Source organism: Varanus komodoensis, unplaced genomic scaffold, assembly GCF_004798865.1.
Source record: "Varanus komodoensis strain SLA01 unplaced genomic scaffold, ASM479886v1 scaffold15, whole genome shotgun sequence".
NCBI lineage: Eukaryota > Metazoa > Chordata > Lepidosauria > Squamata > Varanidae > Varanus > Varanus komodoensis.
Window position 1 is genome coordinate 22,750,607 of NW_025335440.1, and position 16,213 is coordinate 22,766,819.

At 44.4% G+C, this 16,213-nt stretch overlaps 1 protein-coding gene across 23 annotated transcripts in view; it reads right to left on the reverse strand.

Annotated features, from left to right (window-relative positions):
- KIAA1217 (KIAA1217 ortholog) overlaps nt 1–16,213 on the reverse strand; it is a 431,120-nt gene that overhangs the window by 53,901 nt on the left and 361,006 nt on the right. Inside the window, exon 1 of one of the 23 annotated variants that reach the window (XM_044425232.1) lies at nt 576–664. The exons of the other annotated variants lie outside the window; for them this stretch is intronic. The gene's annotated coding sequence lies outside the window, so the exon portion shown is untranslated. Of the gene's footprint in view, nt 1–575; nt 665–16,213 lie in introns of those variants that run through there. 23 annotated transcript variants of the gene reach the window in all.

Below are 16,213 nucleotides of genomic sequence, written 5' to 3' on the forward strand. Positions count from 1 at the left end.
ATACCCAGGTTTGGGGATTTTTTTGGTGAACACCTGCATCCCAAACCAATTTCCACATAATTCAAACATATTTGGGTCAAGTGTTCCCCATGAGCGCTCCTTGACACAAATAAGTTTAGTACTCCTGCTGTCCTAGATATCTACTGGGAAATCAGTTCTTTCTAATTTATCATCATATTGAAACAATTTCATTTCATACTGAAATCTAAGCAAATCTGTAAATTGCTAGCCACAGAAGACATTCCACTCCTCATAATAGTCTTTTTAAAAGCAATGTATTCTGTTTGTTATCTTATTATGGGTGATTGCTATGCAACAATAATACTGATGGGCTTTTTATCTCTTAAGTCCATATGTTAAAGAAAGGACTGCCTCCTGCAAATATTCCTCCCAGTCACAATCCTTTTAAACTGTGCTCAGCTATTACCTCTCACATTCTTAGGTTATTTCCTTCCATTATTAGATGCTTTGAAAACAATATTATGAGGGAAGCACACTGGTACCATTGCAATCCCAAATATTAATATATTTATCTCTCCAAAGTTTTTTGTATGCAAGGAATAAAAGCCACTTACATTAATTTAATCAGCTCCGTTGGTAGAGCAGTAAGGTCATTACACTGCATTCCAAATGTTACAGCTCACTGCTTTCCAGGTTTTAAAGAAAGACATAGTCTAGAATAAGCCTTTTTACATATCCATCTTCTTGAGAAAGAATTTTTATGCCTTAAGAAAGCTGCTCAGTCTTGCTGTTTCCATGAAGCATGGCCCATCTTGTTCCACCCAGTCCTCTAAACAGCACTGCTCCAATAGGCTAAAGTACTTTTCCACATGACATACCTTCAGTTTCTCCTCCCCTCAGAAATTAGTCACTAAATAACTCCCCTTGGCATGTCATCCAAGTCACAAACTGTGCGACACACTGATTGTACATCAGCCACTGGCTAACGCACACACACAGAGCATACAAAGGACACCAACATGAAAAAGAGTGGCATATTCCAAAGAGAGGAAAAGGAGCAGCAGCACCAGGACTTTATTGGGAGGGGCAGGGTGGTAGAATACACAATATGAAATGCCCCTATTGTAATTGCAAAATGAGGACAAAGTCTCAAATGGTTTGCATTTCAATAAACGCAAGATGCTGGAAGCCTAAACAAATGTTTGCAGTCTGTTCATCAGAGCAATTTTTCAAGAAAGAAAACAAGAAAGGTGGGTGTGTTGCAATCTATGAAATGGGTAACACCAGAAAAATGTATCCTGCTTTAGCTGTACCTGGACAACCAGGAGTCTGTCTACTGATTAACTAGTTACCTTAGTTGCTTTGCCATGTTGAACTTTGGGCAGCTACCATAAATCAATTCCACAGCTTTCTGCAGAATATTACATATGCAATTAAGTTGAGTTGAGCAGTGTGTGTGTGTGGAAGGGAGAAGTACAATAAAAATGCAAACATAAAGCATTTATTTAGAACAGCTGATACATCATCTTCCAGTAAAAGTGGAAGCACTGGTTCTATACCAGCACACTTTTGGAAGTGTGACATAATATAGACTGCTGCATTACACGGAGCCAGACTTGCTCCCTCTAGCCCAGTGTTGCCAACACAGATTAGTCATGGATCTGTTTCCAGCAGGAGTCTTACATGGAGAAGCTGAGGACCTCTGAGCTCAGAGACCAAATTCCTTCCCACACAACAGGTGTGTGAGAGAAAAATAATTGAGCAAAAGCCCTTCCCCAGTCAGCCTGCAGAACTCAGGGATCATGACTGTTTAGCTTAAATGCCTTAGAGAGCAATCCTTTGCCCCTAGGCATCATCAGAGGGACCACAGGATACTGGGCATTCCCCCTGTGAAGCCAGAGACCTCAGGAGGAGCTGCTGGAGATCCAGCCACCTCTCCCAACCCCTCCCAGTTGGAGTGGAAAGAACCACACTAGTTGGCCTCCATGGTCCAGGAAAGGGGCCTTGGAAAGGGGGCACTTCAGTGGGCAGGGCAGGGAATACAATGAAGAGGCCAGGTATGAGCTTTCCTGTGGCCTCTCCAGCTTCCTTCCCCACCCAGCGACCTGGTTAGCTGGGCAAAACCCTCCCAGTCTAGCAAAAGCCACAGGAGAGAAGGATGGGGAGGTGAAGATTGCCTTTGCTGCTCCTCCCATCCTTTGCAGAATGTCCAGGAGCCTCTGAGTTCAGGGACTTCTGATCACTGAGGATGCAAACAACAGGGCTGCACCCTTAAACATGATTCAAAAGGAACTCTATGGAGGATAGACTCACCCTCAGCAATTATTCACTGACAGATAAAATCAAAGCCGCTGTTCGGAAGGACCACATACCCTGATTGCCAGATGTTGGAGATTAACAATGGAATGAAGTTCACCAGCGTGCTCAAGCTGTGAACCTCTCTGAAGAATCCAGCATGACACTGTGACAGGCTGAATGCTGACTTAAATCAACTGGTGGACTGGCGCGCTCATTCTGATGATACTGGTGAGCATTTGTTTCAGTCCAAACCACCCACTGCCCTACCAAAATACCCCTTTCAAGGGCCCTCCCTGCCAAAATTCCTTTCCCCAAGAAAAAGTGAGAGGGATGCATCTTCTCATTGTGCTGAGCATCACAATGCTTGGGGAGAAGTACAAAATGTGCACCACCTCAGACTGCCAGGATGAATGGGAAAAAAGATGGCGCTGCTGCTGCAAAGGGGGCATAGATCACACCACCCCCTTTTCACAAGCAAAGTTCACACACATATGGGGTTTCCCTTGACAGCTGTCGTTCTAAGTTGACAAAACAAACTGCGCCGTGACAAAACTGTGGGGAAAGCCTCTTTGGGCATTTTTAGGTCAATGCCCAGGGTTGGTATGTGTGCACTTTGGCAGCACATACCTCCCCCACCCCAAGATTGCCCAAATAAGATCCCAGATTTCCTCACTTGCACAATTCTATTTGAGAGAAGATATACAATTGCAATGGGTTGGGGAGGAGTTGCAAATATTTGCGAAAAATGATGCGTGAGAGAAAATACTTTTAAAAAGCTTGCCAGCCACGGACAGATCACCAAGGTTTCCCTGAAACCTCCCAAAAATAAAAAGTTGATGCATGTAAAATCCATAGGAAGCCAAAAATAGCTCTTTATTGTAGCCAGGAGAGAGAGAGAAACTGGTCCTGCTGCAATGTCCTCTGGATACTGCCTGAAGGACCAATGCGGGGAACTCAGCTGTCTGCTGGGCAAACCACAGGATCTTTGCAAAACAACAAGTTCACCATGGCTTATTGCCAGGTGGTGGTGGAGGTTGTCATGACATGTAAACCCGCCCAGTGACTCACCACCTTCATTCTATGGTACAAAGATACTACTTGGAATAGGGAGATATTTGTTAGGCTTAAAAGCTATCTTAGCTAATTCACCCTTCCCAAAACTGCAATGCAACTCAGAATTCTCCCAATTTTACAGTGCAGTTCTCCAGTCAAACAATATGTACAAAATGCGTTTACTAGGGGAAATGTATTAACCCATTTCCGGCCATTTTTTTCAGCCAGACTCCAAACCATCCCACTCCATTTCAACAGACACAGAGTTTTTCTGTGCAACATTATTAATCCCATGGTATCTACTTTTGGCTTTGTTGCAGAATTGAGATCTGAGTTCCACATAAAAAAACCTTTCCTTTCCAGCTTTTCAATTAAATAACCTCAAGGTGGAGCAGCGGTATTGAGAAATAACATAATTACACAAGAAGGCAGTTGCTTTCAGAATAATACTGCATTTTCCCTGCTTTAAAAAATCCCAAGAAAGTGCTTTTCAACTGGAGGTGTAAGACATGATTAAAAAAACCCATAAAAATAATGAGTGAGGATGAGTGTGCAAGATGTACCTCATGTAGAAAAGCTCATTACTGTGTCTAGGCTAATTTGCAAGACATTCCTCGCCCCGCTACTCTGCCTGCCTCCACAGACTGAGAATCAGTGGAGGGTCATGAGGGGTTGCAGGGGAGATTCAAGCTGCAGATCTGAGGTAAACAAATGCTGGGAACTGAAGGGCCAATTCTGCCCTCTGCCCCAGACTCCACTGAGGACTGCACTGCTGCCCCTAGCAAATTCGCCCCTGCGGGGGAAATAAGCAGCGGTTAGCTGCTCAAATTCAGCAGCATAGCATTGTCCAAGAAAGGCTTATTCGTGTTACTCTGTTACTCTGCATTGCTGTAGACCTCTGCTGAGCATTTGCCAAAGGGAGGAACATCAGGGAAAGCACCAACACCAACCCAACAGCTTCATGCTAAGAGGCTACGGTCAGTCAAGGACACGACCCACTTCTGGCCTTGCCATGGACCACTCGGTCTTGCTTGTGATTTCTCTGGCTCCTCAGTGCCGACCCCAAGCTGCCTTCACACTGCCATCAATTCCCTGTCTGCCCAGACTGGCAGTGGACCATGCACGGCATCTGGGCCTGGCTGGGACGTCACTGGAGCATTCAGCACTGGAAGAGCACTGGTTCTTTTCCAGGGGCTGCTCCCACCCCACCACACGCAAATGCCCTCAGATGCAACTGCCTGATGGATGCCTTCAAGGACACAAGCCGCCTGCAAGTATTTGCATCAGATCCTCCAGAAGAGCTGCTCCCCCAGGTTTGCAGAGGGGGGTGCCTGTGGGGTCAGGAGCACAACCTCAAATGTAGCATGTGCACTGCCATCACCGTGGCAACAGGAATGCGGCTGTCAGTGGGCTCTGTCAGCGGACATTTGCCCCCGCAAAGGAAAGGGGTCAGGTCACGTCAGGTCGGATCAGATCAGACCAGAGCAGAGCAGAGCAAACCTTTCATGCCAGCATATGTGGGTCAAGTGAGACGACCGATACAATGAGTGTAGCTTCGGAAATGAGAAAGGAAAGCAAAACCTCTGGGGACAAAATACGGGGCCTGGCATGGAGGTTGCATACATGGGAAGGCCACGGAGCAATCTGGAGGTGCAAGCAACCTCTTCCACTTTAGCGTAGCCAGGTGACCTCTTTTACAGCAGGTAGCTGGACCATAGGGAAGGCTGAGCGCCAAAGGATTGAGGCCTTTGAATTGTGGTGCTGGCAGAGACTCCTGCGAGTCCCTTGGACAGCAAGGCGATCAAACTGGTCAGTCCTAGAGGAGATCAACCCTGACTGCTCTGTAGAAGGCCAGATCCTGAAGATGAAACTCAAATATTTTGGCCACCTAATGAGAAGGAAGGACTCCCTGGAGAAGAGCCTAACACTGGGAACAATTGATGGCAAAAGAAGAAGGGGACAGCAGAGGATGGGGTGGCTAGATGGAGTCACTGAACCAGTTGGTGTGAGCTTGAGTGGACTCCGGGGGCTGGTGGAGGACAGGAAGGCCTGGAGGAATGTTGTCCATGGGGTCGCGATGGGTCGGACATGACTTCGCAACTAACAACAACAAAAAGCCCTCTATCAGCAAGGCTGCCAGGTGACTGTCCTGTTTTGAAGGTGCTCTCCGTTTGAAGAGCTGTCCAGTTTAAAGGGAGAACCCCACCAGAAGGAAGCCATGGGCCCCTGATGTGCCCCTAAGTGGCTTCTTGGGAGCACGAATGAGCAAGGCAGACATCACCTGGTCCCAGGCTTTCTCACAATAGCAGGGAATTTCTATTGAACTTAAAACAATCATTTCTACGTTTGCATCTAAACCAATAAATTAGCACAACTGAAATTTATCTACATTGGTGCTCTTTTTGGGTGAAGCCTGTGCTTGGTGTTGGTGATTCACAAGGGGCCACCCTCACTCAGACCCTGTTGTATATGGGAGCTACTTCCATTCAGCAGCAAGGTGAGTTACCAATTGGAGATTTTCCCCAGAATGCTCCTTTCCTCCCTCTCTCACACAAGCATCTTGAGACAGAAGGGTTTGCAGTGCATGGATAAGATCCACAGAGCAAACTGCTATTGACAAATGAGTTGTTAGATAGAGCCCGAGAGATTTAGAAGGCCTTCTCATTTTAGTTGTCCATCTTGTGCCTTTTCCTAGATAATTTTAAGGTCAGGAAATGAAGTTCTCCACACTGATATTCTTTCCCATTACAAGTTGGAGGATGACAGTAGGAAGTTTTCAAATGTATTACCTGTTTTTTTCTTTATACCATATCTCTATGGGATGTTCTAGTTAAAATAAGAAAAAACAAATAAAACAGCAACTAAGGAAGTTTGTAGCCTACACTGGGTCCAGGAGATGAATGAAACTATTTGCACAGAAAGAAAACGGGCCAGCATTGCTCGACACAACTTCCTCATTATATGTACATTACACGATTCCCTGACTGGTGGCCGCTCCTCTCAGGGCCTGAAGCACTTACAACCCTTCCGAATGTGGCCTTTCCCTTCACTCGCTGTTTGTATGCCAGCCCTGAGGACACAGGGGAAAGAAGACCTTATTGCAGTATTAGTGCATTCAGAAACTAGTTAATGGGAATTAATTACATTTAGGATATTGCAGGGCAAGATAGACAGTGCTTGAGGGCTCCTGATAAAGTAATTAAAATAGTGGGCAATGCTCGGCTGGTTGGTACGTATTATTGGAACCGTGAGATTGAATTACAGCCACCATGGCCATGATCAACTCATGCATTATTTATACTGCAGTATAAATATATATGTTTAACGAAAGAAAGAAAACTAAGAGAAGATTAATTCTATGAATGGTCTAGGCGAATTTCTGAGTGGGAAGGCCTTAAAGCTGTTTTCTGCATTGGCCTTGGTGTGTTGGGAACTACTGTATAAGCCAGATGGAAGAAACAAAAGCAGCGTTCTCCAGCCCGGTGACCTATGGGCCTCAGTCTGCTGTCCAGGTGCCACTGCTGTTGTTTTGTACCATCGAGTTGTCTCCAACTTAGGGCAATCCTGCATGTGGAAGCTCTCCAGAATTCCCTACCTACAACAGCCTTGCTCAGCTCTTGTAAGTTCAAGGCAGAGGCTTCCTTGATGGAGTCAAGCTGTCAACCCGTAGCTTATTTGGACAGTATCCTAGGCTGGCTGCTACTATATTTTTAACAGCCCCGAGGAGGAAATGTGAGCAGTGAGGGCTGAGGGTGGTTGCTTTAAGGAGGAATGTCTCTTCACCCCATGTATTATCACATAGCCTGCCTGTCAGGGGAAGATGATAAAAAGCCAGGCCCTGAATTCTTCTTTAGCTCAAAGTAGAAACAACCTTTTTTTACATCAGCTGTTACACATCTTCTACCTATGTATGGTTAACAAAAACCATCTCACCGCCTTTGAGGATGATAGAGATGACCAGGCTGACCTGAAGTAAGAATGTTCACATGGACAGTGTCTGTTTCTATAGGAGCTCTCTCTTTTGTGATCCCAGAAATATCCCCAAGATCATTTAAGAACATGGGAGTAACTAGGTAACTCAAGACAAGGGAGCAAGTAGACAACATTATGCCTGCGGATGGTTTAATGTTGTATTCAAACCAGAAGCCCCGTCTTGTTGGGAGCAGTGGTATAAGAACATATGAAAAGCCATGCTGAATGAAACCAATAGTCTGTTTAGCCCAGCATTCTGTTCATGTGGTGGCAAACCAGTTGCTCACCTGATTTCCCAATGAGGATATGGATAGAATAGCCCCCTCCTGCCCAACCTCACTAGAAACTGGGTATATAGGCATACTGCCCTGATACTGGAGGTAGCACACAGCCATCAAGACTAGCAGACACTGATCATCTTCTCCTTCAATTTGTCCAATTCCACTTTCAAACTGTCCAAATCGGCAGCTCTCACTACTGTCTATAACAGTGAATTTCATAGTTTAATTATGTGCTGTAAAGTACCCTGAATCAGCTTCATGGAATGCCCTGGCTTCTAGTTTTATGGAACAGGGAGAAAAATGTCTCCCTCTGCACTCCATACCAGGTATCATTTTGAACCTCTCCGTCATGTTTTCCTGTACTCCCCCCCCCCCACGCTAAACAAGCTCAGCTGTTGCAACCAATCCTCATAGGCGAGCCTCTTCAAACTCCTGGTCATTTCCATTGCCCTTCTCTGTACTTTTTCCAACTCAATAAGGTCCTTTTCCAGGTGCCATGACCAGAAGTGTACCAAATCCGAAGTGTAGTCGCAGCAGTATGCAATGAAGCCAGGGTTCACAGGGGACACAATTCTGGCACTTTATTCTCAGGGACACTGATGTCATCTGCCATAGCATGACTAACTAGTTGAAACCCTGAAGAGGAACATGTCCCACTGGAACATTTCATTGCAGGTTCCACATATTTCAGTAATAAATTATGGCATGTACTGCAAAGAGGGGAAAGTTTTGGGGACCAGGAGTGGTAGCATAAAAGACGTGTAGAGAGTTGTGATGGAAGCAGAAAAGTCTGGTGTAGGCCACCTCTTGAGTTTGAAGATGAAAATATGTGGTACAGATTCTCAGAAACCTTGGCTGCTCATGACCAAATGTAGTGTTGCTTTTAAAAGCATGAAAGCACCAGAAATGTGTCAGGCAAAGAGGTAGACAGAAATAGGAGGAGAGGATGGCATCAGCTGAGTGCATGGATTACAACACTTAATAAGAGTTCTTGAAGTTAAATAGATTAGCTAAGACCTCTTTAAAGATGTTAAATGGATGTCTCTGACTTTATTTGTAATTGAAAATAAGAGAATTTATTATTTTACAAAGCAATGACTTAAATGGGTTGGCAGGTTGATATGTGATATGGGAAGGTTAAGCTACTGTTGTTGGTGGTATAAGGGATGGATATATTTGAGATATGTTGAAGACTGTAAATAGTTGGTTTTTTTGTATGGAGTTAACGGTATTTGACTAAATGATGTTTAAGCTAGATGAAACATTAGTAATTTAGCTTAAAGAAAATTTATTTATTTATTTATTAAAACATTTCTATAAAAGATATTATAGGTATTAGTTACCACCAGAGTAGCTAAGATGCCTTTAGAGATGTTAAATGGATGTTTTTGATGCTATTTGTAACTGTGGCAATGAGGAAGTTATCTGTCTACCATTAGAAAAATGAAAAGATTTTGAATTGTCTAGAAATGTTTAGATTGAACTTATCATTAAAGAAGAAAAGAAGATATTGCACTCTTACTCAGCTTGGAGATGCTTCCCTTTAACATTGATCAAGAGAAACAGGATTTTGCAAGAAATGAAGGGACTGTTTTTACTGATGAAAGAGAAGGAAGATAGTGATGTCTATCAAATTTGGAATTACTTTTTTTTTTTTTTTTTTGGCTGGAGAAACGGGACTTGGTTTTTGATCTAAAGATGTTTTCAAGTTATTATAAACGGATTTGAGTATGATCATAGAATGTTAAAAGATATGTAGTAGGAGGTTGACCCAGTAAGTCCAATGTGTGTGATGATCGATGTTTGTAGTATTAGTTCAAAATTTTAATAAAATTTCTCAAAAAAAAAAAGAGTTCTTGAAGTTGTGCAGGATTTCTTTACTATCAAGTTAAACTTAAACTAGGAAGAACTTTGGAAAACATTCCGAGGATGGCTTTAAAGTGCCAGTGCTTTTCATGAAGCATGAAACTTTAAATCCAGAGAAATGGAGAGAGATCATACATATATGTGGAAGAAACATAAGGGTGCTTCTCTCTACTTTATGACAACAAGATTGAGTCATATTTTCCCTACCTCTATTTCAAAGGGGTTGACATTGACCTACTGCAACTTGAGGACTCAACCTCTCCTGTTCTGCTTTCTGTGTAGCATTTTCAGGAGCCTGGAAGAGCTGATGTGAGAAGAAGGGACAATCCAGTTTTGCTAACACAGTTGATCCACCACAGAATGCTCTGTTACACAGCCTGGAGTTTGCAAAAAGTGTGCAATGCTTCTCAGAACTGTCACATGGAATGCTGTCATTAAATCAGCCCCAAGATTCTGTGAGCCGTCCCGAGGCTATATAGCAAGGGGATGGCATATAAAAACTTTAAATAAATAAATAAATAAGATGAGTGCGGCACCAGAGATCCTGCCAAAACATGTGTATCACCTTTAGAGACATGGTGCTGGTCTATGCAGTGCTCAACCCATGTAGAGTAGGCTTGTGTGGCTACTGAACATTGGTAAATTCATAACAGAAGGAACTAAAACCAGAAATGATTTATAAAAGTCAACAGCAAAACAGGACTTGCCCTGTTGCTTATAATTAAAACTGCTGCACTCAAGATTTGATCTGTGAAAAAGATGAGCAACTCCTTTCTCAGCTCAACAACATTAAGGTAAGGACCACTGGTCAAAACGTAGAAGCAAACCTTATTTGGCAGACATGAACAAATACCATACACAGCAGGAGAATCACGGCAGGGTGGCTGCGGAGGATTTCATGACTCAAGGAGCAGACTAAATTCTTCATCTGAGAGCTAAACCACTCATGACATATTTGATTTCCAAAGATATAACTGGGATTTCTCAATATAGAATGCACTTGAAAGCAAGTTGAGTACACGCACATTTTCTCCATGCTCCCTTCCTCATCTAACCACCCCCCCCCGCATCCAAAACCACTGTGCAGTTACAGTGGTAAAGTATCTTTGTTTACTGAGGGCAGACCTCTGCACTGATCTAGTTCTATCTGAAAGATAAAGAATCCCCAGGAAGCAACACCTGGACTGTAGAGAGAGGGCAGAGGTGTGCAGATCACCTAGTTATAGTAATTATTTCTGAGTTTGCCTCTATAACATGCAGTGCTACATGCATGTTTTATACAAACAGTGCCCTCTTTTTCAGTGACGCATCTCTGTTTGGCTAATTCGTAAGTGGCCACTCTAGCTTCAATTACCTAAAATGGGGTGGGGTGGGGAGAGGGAATATTACCATCTATATTTTACCTATATATTTTTCATCTTCGGGAATAACTGATCTGGGGAAATTTTAGACTTGCGGGGGGGGGGGGCAGAATGGGGGGAAAGGGTTAAGTACCCTCCCTGCAGCACCACTACAATCAAAATCAGTGCTCCCCATGGTTGCTTTCAACCAGCCAGAGCTTTCTTGCATCATAATTGGTTTGATCCTCAGATCTATGGCAAACTGGCAAAACAATAATCCAGCAAGAATAGGCAGCATGCACCATAAGGGTGCCAGCCAATTCCAAACATTTTGTCATCATGAGTCAAGAAAATAAAGCTATCAAAAAAGAGACTCAATGCCAAATTAAAACACCATTTGAAGTCCACACACTCACCACTATTGCTGCGATTTACAAAATGGCGTCTCAGTGCCCAACTGTGCTGTCAGCCTTGAACAGAGAACAGAACAAATACTCTGAGGTACATAATGTGTGCCTATATGTGCGAGTAAAAACTGAAGGCTCCCTCCGGCTATAAGTGTGAACTTTAGGAGGATGGGCAGTGCATGAGACAGTTTACATGAGAACTATTCAAGATAATAGATGCTGAACACACTTCAGTCACTGCCTTGTTTACATGATCAAGAGGCTAAAAGCAACTCCCCTGTGAGTCAAAAGGCAGGAGAGGAATTCCGAGAGATTCAAGGGCTCCTGAGTCAACTTGTTGTTCCTCTCCAGATAAACAAGCCTGCTTACAACAGCCAGTCTGTTACTTCTGGGTGGGCTGGATTGTATGTGGACTTCACATTGCCATCAATTTGATCCAGTCCTTGGATGGTTTGGCTCCCTTCGTGGGCTGGGGGCTAGAGAGGAGAACCCTCCATGTTTTCTCTGTTATCAAAGAACAACAGGGGATTTCCCAGTGTGCTGCTCATTCTTTCAACAAAAGGGTGAGAGCTGCACATGGAAATCTTTGTGTTATTTCCAGTTAGAAATAACAGGTAACATGTGGCTTCTCTCGGACTTGGCCCACACCACTTGTGACCTCATTGTGACATTGGCAGCAAGGAAAGCAGGCCCCTGACTCAACCATGCAACCACTGGCCCAGTCCGTTTGTTTGTGAAAAAGAGCCCCCAACCCCTCTCTGCACAGAGAACTGATTAAAAAAGAGTGGGTGGTATGGGGCCAGAAGTCACCCCAACAGGGAGAGGGGCTTTTGGGAGAGACCCTGCATCTTTGACAACATCCAGCCCACAGGACCAAGGGAGGCTCTCTACTTTGCTGAAAAAAATATTGCACACTTCCCCCACTCACAAAATGAGTTTTCTTTTCCTAATGTGGAATACAACTTAGCTCTACATCCTAACAGCACCATGTCGAGCCTTTGATCCCACCAGTGGCAGTAGAGGGATCTCAGTGAAGTAGGCCTCCAAAGAATCATACTATAAAGTGCCAGTTCTAAAGTAAAATTGCCAGTAGGCATTCAGAGTTTCCTATTTCTTAAAAAGACAAATTTTCCATATCAAAATGGCTGGTTCTTCATTCAGATCAGCACAATTAAGTCTTTGGAATGCCCTGACCACAGTTATGATTTGGCCTTTTGTACATTTTGACTCACCAGCTCTTGCACAGAGCAGCTCCAGAGCATCCTGGAACTCCAGCTAAGGAACTCAGTGGACTTGAATCCACACAACCCAGAAGGAGAGTTGTAAACATCTGTGCATTTCCAGAGGTAAGTTGGGACCCTCACCACCCAGCTCTCTTCTGAGCCCCACAAAAGCAGGGCAAATGCAACCACCACTTTTCAATAGATGAACAAAGCAGCATTTTTGTTTGCCCTCCCTGTTTTTTTCTCTTGCATTTAACTTGGCCATTCGGTTATGAAACTTGCAACCACATTTCGCATTCCGGAGTGTTCCATCCAACCAGCCATGGTAGCCAGCCATGAAAGCAGGCCTCTTCCAGGCCACTCCCTGGGTTCTCTGTTTCTGGCCCACTCCGCTCAGCTCTGAGTCCTCAGCTGGCTGCACTTGGAACTCTTCTGTTATTCCTGAACATTTTTTTGTATTACTGCAAATCTTGGGGGTTTCCTGAGCATGCTGACACCTCCATCTTGTTTCTCACAGTGCACTCCCCAGCTGAGTTTGCTCTGAGCTATGTTATATCAATGCAATGGGTGGGTTCTGTCCTTAAAAGAGTCCTTAAACCAATTTGAAATAAGGTATTTGCCCTGACATTACTAGTCTTCAACTGCTCATTCAGTTCCTGCAAGTGCCTTGACCTCAGTCTGGGGTTGATCACACTACCATATATTTGTCATTTGGGCTTCTTTTCAAAGAGAAGGAAACAAGCAAAGAGAAAGAGAGAGAGAGAAAGAGAGAGAGAGAGAGATGCAACAAAGAATGCAGTTTGTTCCTTTTTATCTGTCCTCCTTTCTTTCACAGCTGTATAGAAGAAAATATTTTTTCACTCCTGCTAAACAAGCTGCCAAAATGCCCCCTTTATACATTTATCAAAAACAGCAGCCCAACAGTGCAGTGATACATTTTAAATTGCAACAAGCATCATCCCAGTCCTTATAGCCGGGCCATAAAAAGAGGCCAAAAATGCACACCCTTTGCTGATCCACAGAACACACCAGTGCGATCAGTTTTTGTCCCCACCTGGAGCAGGTCTTCTGCTAAGCTGTTCAGCCTTAATAGTCCACTCAGGTCCAAGCCACCCCAAATAGGATAGTTCAGAACTGCACATTGCGGCTGAGAAAATTGATCCCCTCCCACAGCTACTGATAGGGCAAATCTGATGCTGAACCCTGGAAGTGACAGCAGACCCAGGATTTAAAAAGACCAGACTAGCTCACCATACCACACTGGCATTTACATGGTTAATCTAAGTAAACTTTCTTCCAGAGAGAATAAAGCTATTTTTCTAAATGTGCTATTATTACTAAACACTTTAAAAACAACAATGACAACCCAGACATTGGTGAGTGAACATTTTCCTGGGTCTCTTTTTTAGCTGTAACATAACCACCTACAGGGTGAAAATTAGTATTTGTTTCTTGTTGAGGAACACATTTACATGTTTAAATTTACAAATGACTTGCAAACAACACATCATAAAGCTTGCCAAGCCCTCTGGGAATGCCTGTGGGGAGGAAGAGAGGGAGGCGTGTCCCTGGGGATTATAGTATTCCCCTAAGAAAACTGTAAAAGAGAATAATGGTATTCCTGTGAATACTGGATCACAGTGCAGCAGGAAAAAAATCCATCTGGGCAGCACATGTGGGTGCAGCAGGAACCTCTCCCGACTGGAAATGTTGAAACAGATGTTCTACATGCACTTGTGGCTAAGTAAATGTGCAACTGCTAATCCAGCTCTGATTATTGACGAGAAAGCCTCAAAGGTCCTAAGTGCTCAGCTTCAGCCGCTCCAGCATTCACTTGCGTGGACAAGTCCGCATGCAGAGAAAATAAGGCATGCCTCTTGCTTTGCTCACCTTTTGATGCCTTAGGAAAAATTCCTATGTTCCCACAGCAGCTTGGGAGCTGCTTCCTTCCATGCTGTTGCAGGAATATTTGGATAAAGGAACCACAATGACAACTGAAGGAAGGGGAGAGGAGATGATGCAGATCCTTCCTATTCAGATCAGAGATGGATGAATCAATCTATTTCTGGCTTGTACCACTACTGTTATGTGCACTCATAAATCCATTCAATCACTTTTCTGCATTCACCTTGCCAGCATCCCTAGCCCAGATGTCGTTCCATCCATATGCTGCCTTCATCAACACATTGACAGAAATTAAGAAGCAGCAGAGCTAAGTCAATCCTTCAGAGAGACATTAATACAAGGGGTGCTAACTCGGTGGTAGAGCACAAGCCTTGCATGCAGAAAGCTCCAGGATCAACTCTGGCGTTGCCAGATAGGGCTAGGAAAGAATCCTGCTGGAAACTCTGCAGAGGCACTGCCAGCCAGAGTCCCTGTTAAGTCACTGGGCTAGAAAGACCCATAATCTGATCTAGGATAAGGCAGCTTCCCACAAGCTGTCTGAGAGTGCCTGGTTGGGCTCTGTTTTGTGGGAGGCATTGAAGCAGAGGCTAGACAAGCATCCTTCAGGGATGCTTGTAGCGGCATCTTGCATCCTGCACTGAGCAAGTGCTTGGATGATGATCACATTGCATTTATATCTCACTTTTTTACTTCTTGCAAGGAACACAAGGCAGCTTAAATAGCTCTATTTTATCCTCACACCAACAGCCCTGTGAGGTAGGGTAGCCTGAGAGTCTGTGGCTGGGTCAAAATCTCCCAGTGAACTTCATGGCTGAGTGCAGACTAGAATCTGGATCTCGCAGGTCCCAGTCCAGCCCTCTCACCACCACACAAGACCCCTTCTGGCTCTACAATGACCCCTGGTACTGGAATGCAGAAGACGCTGGCCCCTGGAGGGCATTCCCTCTGGGTCTTAATGCCCAGAAGCATCCTTTGTCCTGATCTTGACCCATGCTGGGATACAACCATTTGTGCCAGCTTTTTCCATACCAATTGTTCTCCACCTGTTTTCAGCTACAGCTGCCATCACTCCAGACAGTATGGCTTATGCCAAACTGGCATCTGTAACCCCATTCATCTGCAGGGTGTTGGGTTGGGGAAGGTTCCTCTGGGCTTCTGGAGGAGGAACCTCTCTGAATATGGTCCTCTAAGAGTCCAAGCTCAACAACATCTGTGCCCAACCCATCACTACATGGCAATCATTTGTTCAGGATATAATCATACACTAGGCTTTTAGCCCTCCGTACATACTGCTGATTAACTATATTGAGATCCCTTTCTGCAAAGTGGAATTTAAGTTGTGCCTCAGCTTTGGAAAAGTTGGGGCTACCTCCTGTGCCATAAGAAGTGGACTGGTTTGCTGTGGTCCTGAGGCAGCTTCCCCTTCCCATATGGCATTTCCCAGTCCCCACAGAGAAGTTTATTGAATGGGAGAGAGAGTTTATGAAATGAAAATCAAGAGGAACTCAGGAGCTGGCTCTGGACAACACAACAGCCCCACAACAGTAGAATTTTACCAGGGCTTCTTGTGTCTTGGGAACCTGCTCATTGTCTCTCTTGTATTATATGGCGAAGTAATGAGTAGGCAGCACAACAGCCACTATTCAGGTACTATGGTCACAAAGCCTCTTGGACCAAGGCACAGGGGCATAATTTCTGATGCTGCACCTATTCCTCCCTCCTGTTTTCTTGCTTGTAGGTGAACTGAACACAAGCTTTTCCCTCTGCCCCACTCCTGTAAGGCCTTAGAAGCCTCCCCCTTCCTGTGCTGTGAATCTGGGGAGTGATCAGGTTTGCAGTTTGTCCATTGCTTATCATTCCTCCTCACACCCTGTCCTATGCTTTATTTTTCAGTTCTTCTGCTATGA